The sequence below is a fragment of the Oncorhynchus gorbuscha genome, linkage group LG04 (assembly GCF_021184085.1).
Source record: "Oncorhynchus gorbuscha isolate QuinsamMale2020 ecotype Even-year linkage group LG04, OgorEven_v1.0, whole genome shotgun sequence".
In the NCBI taxonomy this organism is placed as follows: domain Eukaryota; kingdom Metazoa; phylum Chordata; class Actinopteri; order Salmoniformes; family Salmonidae; genus Oncorhynchus; species Oncorhynchus gorbuscha.
Window position 1 is genome coordinate 83484445 of NC_060176.1, and position 6000 is coordinate 83490444.

The following is a 6000-nucleotide window of genomic DNA, read 5'->3' on the forward strand; positions in this document are numbered from 1 at the left end:
ATAAGAGAGACCATGTGGGGTTTATGACAGAGCCAAGTGACTTGGTGTATAGCGAGAATAGGCAGGGCCAAGAACAGAGCCCTGGGGACACCAGTGGTGAGAGCGCGTGGTGAGGAGACAGATTCTCGCCACGCCACCTGGGGTTTACCTGTCAGGTAGGATCCCCAAGCGTTCGCGCCGGGAGATGCCCAACTCGGAGAGGGTGGAGGGAGGATCTGATGGTTCCCAGTATCGAAGGCAGCCGATAGATCTTAGAAGGATGAGAGCAGAGGATCCCCAGTTAGCTTTAGCAGTGCGGAGCGCCTCCTGATACAGAGGGAGCAGTCAAAATTGAATGACAGTTTGAAACCTGACTGATTTATACAATAGGTCATTCAGAGATTTTAGCGGGAGAGCTGGCCAAGGTTGTACGTTCAAGAGTTTTGGAGAGCAAAAGCCAATACAAGACTTTGGATACTTAATACTGTCATTCTCAAAACGTTTGGCCACGACTGTAGAAACATCAAGGATAATCGATGGAAACAGAATGCACCTGTCTCATAGCAACGGGTCTGAACACTTATGCAAATAAAGTATTTGTTTTTTACTTTTAATACATTTGCAAATATTTCTAAAAACCTGTCGTTGCTTTGTCATTATGGGGTATTGTGATGTCATTATGGGGTATTGTGATGTCATTATGGGGTATTGTGATGTCATTATGGGGTATTGTGATGTCATTATGGGGTATTGTGATGTCATTTTGGGGTATTGTGTGTAGATTGTGGAGGGAAAAAAAATACATTTAATCAATTTTAGAATAATGCTGTAACGTGTAGAAAAAAGTCAAGTGGTCTGAGTACTTTTCTGAAGACTCTGTATGTCCTCATCGGACTTCAGTGCAGGACATGTTGTTCTTCACATTAACGTCTCTTGTTTTGTAAACATACACTGTATCAATTAAATCAACGTTTGTCACTGGATACGGAAGGTGTAAACAGCACAGTGAAACGGGCAAAAACAGAAAGTGTCCTGATAACAACTATATATATATACAGATATATATACAGATATATATACAGATATATATACAGATATATATACAGATATATATATTATAAATATTTGATCATTATTAGCTGACACTTACCCAGACACACTTGTCTAAATTGATGGGTTACTATTGTCTAGACGTGTACGCGTTCATGAAATACAATAGATGGCTGTAATCACCCCCAGACACACCTGGCTAATTTGATGGGTCATGTAAACATCTGCCGAAAGTCTTTTGTTTCGACATGTAGCTAGTTAAACAATGAACCGGGGTAATCCCAGCTCATACTCATACAAACTGATTGTCATAGCTGTAGTATGAATCTATAGGTAGTTAAAGCTAACTAACTAGCTTTAATGTTAGCTAGTTAGCTAACATTAGGCTACAACTAGCAATGCAAATGGATTTTCTGATTCAAATCATATTACTACACAGATCATACACGTAGCGTTACCTAGCTAGCGAGCCAGCAAGCTAACATTGGCTAGCTAGCTAACAGTACGCTTTAACTTTGACAGAATTTGTCACGCATAATATCTGAAAACGTAGCTAGTCTCTGACATTTGCTAGCTAGCTAACAGTACGCTTTAATTTTGACAGAATTTGTAAGGCATAATATCTGAAAACGTAGCTAGTCTCTGACATTTGCTAGCTAGCTAACAGTACGCTTTAATTTTGACAGAATTTGTAAGGCATAATATCTGAAAACGTAGCTAGTCTCTGACATTTGCTAGCTAGCTAACAGTACGCTTTAATTTTGACAGAATTTGTAAGGCATAATATCTGAAAACGTAGCTAGTCTCTGACCCGTACACATGGATGAACATGTCACAGACTGGAACCATTTAACTCCGTTTTGTTTGTAGCTACTTCTTGTTTAGCCAGCGTTGTGTCAAGTCACTCTGGTTCATACTGACCGTGGCGTGGGCAGAGAGTAGCCAATCACAACTTTTTCCTCAACTGATCTGCCTATAGTACCCGCTAAATTCAGGGTATCAATGTTATTGAGAAAAGTAGCACAACTTTTAAAATTCTCGATGGCTAACCGTATATCATTCAAAAAAAGCCACGGTAGAAAGGATAATCAACACATCCTGAGCAGTTCACGTTATAGACAGAAGCATGCTACATGGCAGACCAATCCAAACCCATCTCCCGGCATGTCCAGCCCATTCATTATCTCAGCCAATCATGGCTATAGGGAAGGTTCTTTTTCTGTGGCTAAACCAACTAGGCCACTAATTTAACCATTTTATTCGTATTTACAGATGGAAACAAGTTTGTTATTAAGGAACATGAAAGTTCACATGTGCCAGAAGGCATTTCTGGCACAAAAAAAATCATAGTTACATGTTTAAAATAATAAAAACATTCAAATGCCTCTCCTATGAATTACGAAATATGCCTAGCTTCCTGAAACAGGTCACATATTGTACGTTTTGATGAATCGTTTTAATATAAAACATCTTTCAAATTCGTAACATATAATATGAATTGTAATTTGTAACATATCCTACAACATGGAAAAGGGTGATTGACATCCACGAATTAATACATACCATACAAAACGTAATATATCATACTAAAGAGAGTATCTCGGATTTAAGTGCAGAACAATACGAAACGCTCTGAGACCAGGGTTGGTTCAGATGGAGTATTCAGCTGTTTTGGCTGCCAGAGCCAGTTTACCTCTGAAAATAATAGACACTTATTAAGGAGTAACGGTAACGCCAGGCTCCTTAAAGAGTATTATATTGGGCTACAGTAGGCCTGCCAGATAAAATAGAGCCAGCTACACTGAATACAAAAACAACCGGTAACTTAAATCAAACGCTTTATTGGTCAGCTAACACTTGATGAGGTATTGAAATCAAACCGTTAGGACTACCCATTTTACTAGTTGTACGGTACAGCGAGAAACAACACAGGTAGCGCTCTAGCCAAATCACAAGCGCATCACATTGGAATAGTTCAAAGCCAAGGGAAATCGACCATACCTTAAATTCCTACTTGAACCTTCATATTAGCCAGGTTGTCTCCTTTCCTCGCCGTTATGTCGGCTACACGTTGTCCTCCCTGTCTGCCTGAGCCAGCTGCACACGGGGTTAATCCGAGTTGTGACCGGTTCACAATCCCAGGACAGTAGTTCGTTAATTGGTTTAATAGCTGGTTGGCATTCAAGCAGCCGGGCAATGTTACAACCGGCCGTTACAATGTATCCGAAAGAAAGCCATAGCACCCTGCGCACACACTGGTTGAATCAACGTCGTTTCCACGTCATTTAAATACAATTACGTTTAATCAATATTGAATAGATGTTAAATTGACGCCTGTTTCTTCTGTTTTATGCAGACAACCTGTTGTGTATTAGTTTAGATAGTGAACTATGAGCGCTCCTCGTTCTTCATAATGGTGGTGTCAATACTGTAAACTCAGCCGTCGGTGTTCCTACAGTTGATAAGAGCCGGTGCCGTCCGTGCCATCTCAATCCAACGACTGTTCATGCTCGAGTGTATTGCAATATTATCCTCATAATATAATTCGGCTGAAGCCCCCACGGTTTTCCACTGTCTTCTTGCCTGTGACCTGCTTTAGTTGCTCACTCTGCGCAGTTCGGTTTCTCCAGTGTCCCTTCGCCCTTGTACTAGTTAGTTTACTCTACGGAGCGCCTTCTGCCCGCAAACAACTTCAGAATATTGTAATCCAGGTTTTGGCTACCAATGCAATTGTAGAAATACTGACAAAAAAAGCATTGACGTATTGTAGATATGACCACATTATGATTGTCAGCAAATGCCTCTTTCTTTAACCCACTTTGTGGTAGTCTATTATAATGAGCTCCAGTCATTAATTGCACGGCAGCGGGACTATATGGACACGGAGCAACGACGGATTGATTCTGTGGTACCACATGTATAATCCTACATGTCAGTTATAGCAGACAGGAATACAGGAAGCCATAGTAGAGGAGAGTGGGGTTGGTGAAGTCATTTGCCTTGGTAAAAAAATCTGGATTTTGGACCTATAAGGTTATAAAACGTATAACTTGCTCACCACTTTTTCAAATGTGATTTTTTTTTTCCCTTCACAAACTCCATGAAATGATGACCTCTTCCTAAATATATTTGGTCAAATTATTAATTGTGTGCACGGTTTCTCAATAACAAAAGGGTGGATCCATGTACCCCTTTTGGTACAATTTACACCTAAACTTTACTGCCCATTATCAGACAAATAAAGGTATTGCACACCACTGAAATACACTGATTTGTCACAATTGGAAACTGACTGGATTTGATCAAGTATTTGTTTTCTTCTTCCCCCAACTCAGAGTCTGGACATTTCATTTCTCTCTTCACATCCAACTAAATGTATTGTTGTACTGGACACAACATTTTTTAAACACAATAAAGGCATATATAATATATAATGTAATGCCTTCGAAAAGTAATACGCATTATATGTGCAGGTAGTTAGTGTAAAGCACCTTGGTCTCTACTGGTTTCTATTAGTCTCTATTGGTCTCTACTGGTTTCTATTGGTCTCTACTGGTTTCTATTGGTCTCTACTGGTTTCTATTGGATTCTATTGGTCTCTACTGGTTTCTATTAGTCTCTATTGGTTTCTATTGGTCTCTATTGGTTTCTATTGGTCTCTACTGGTTTCTATTGGTCTCTACTGGTTTCTATTGGATTATATTGGATTCTATTGGTCTGCTGGTTTCTACTGGTCTTGACTGGTCTCTACTGGTTTCTATTGGTCTCTACTGGTTTCTATTGGTCTCTACTGGTTTCTATTGGATTCTATTGGTCTGCTGGTTTCTACTGGTCTCGACTGGTCTCTATTGGTTTCTATTGGTCTCTACTGGTTTCTATTGGTCTCTACTGGTTTCTATTGGATTCTATTGGTCTCTACTGGTTTCTATTGGTCTCTACTGGTTTCTATTGGATTCTATTGGTCTCGACTGGTCTCTACTGGTTTCTATTGGTCTCTACTGGTTTCTATTGGTCTCTACTGGTTTCTATTGGTCTCTACTGGTTTCTATTGGTCTCTATTGGTCTGCTGGTTTCTAGTTGTCTCTACTGGTTTCTATTGGTCTCTACTGGTTTCTACTGGTCTCTATTGGTCTCCACTGGTTTCTATTGGATTCTATTGGTCTGCTGGTTTCTACTGGTCTCTACTGGTTTCTACTGGTCTCTACTGGTCTCTATTGGTCTCTACTGGTCTCTATTGGTCTGCTGCTTTCTACTGGTCCTTCTGTAGCTCAGTTGGTAGAGCATGGCGCTTGTAACGCCAGGGTAGTGGGTTCGATCCCCGGGACCACCCATACGTAGAATGTATGCACACATGACTGTAAGTCGCTTTGGATAAAAGCGTCTGCTAAATGGCATATATTATATTATTATATTACTGGTCTCTATTGGTCTCTATTGGTCTCTACTGGTTTCTATTGGTCTCTATTGGTCTGCTGGTTTCTACTGGTTTCTATTGGTCTCTGCTGGTCTTTATAGGTTTTTATTGGTCTCTCTACCGGTCTCTCCTACTACTCCACTAGTGTCTCCTTTCACAACGTCTTTAACTGAGGCAGTCTAGATACGCATTCCGATGATTACATGGCCAAGTTCTGGAGGAGATATCCCGGGGACAGTGACATCATTCAGGAATCTCATTCTTTACAGTACAGTGCATCACATCACATCACAGTACATTACATCACAGTACAGTACATCGCAGTACAGTACATCACATCACAGTACATAACTGTGAACAAATAGCACAGGAATCTTGTGGACTGTAGAGGAGTTGGCATATTTAGTATAGAGTAGGCTAACAGTCAGTCTAAGCAAAAACATTTGAGTGAAAAGCCATTTCTGTAAATAGTTTAATCTTTATTAATTACTCTTAATATTCATCTGTGTGTTCAATATAGTTGACAGTGACACTAGTCTGAGTGGTGAGAAACTGAC

At 40.1% G+C, this 6000-nt stretch overlaps 1 protein-coding gene across 3 annotated transcripts in view; it reads right to left on the reverse strand.

Annotated features, from left to right (window-relative positions):
- Positions 1–3862, reverse strand: part of LOC124034729 (PDZ domain-containing protein 2-like) — a 139140-nt gene extending 135278 nt beyond the window's left edge. For all 3 annotated transcript variants that reach the window (XM_046348218.1, XM_046348216.1, XM_046348219.1), the window contains exon 1: positions 3031–3862. The gene's annotated coding sequence lies outside the window, so the exon portion shown is untranslated. The remainder of the gene's footprint in view (positions 1–3030) is intronic.
- Between the last annotated feature and the right edge of the window lie 2138 nt (positions 3863–6000).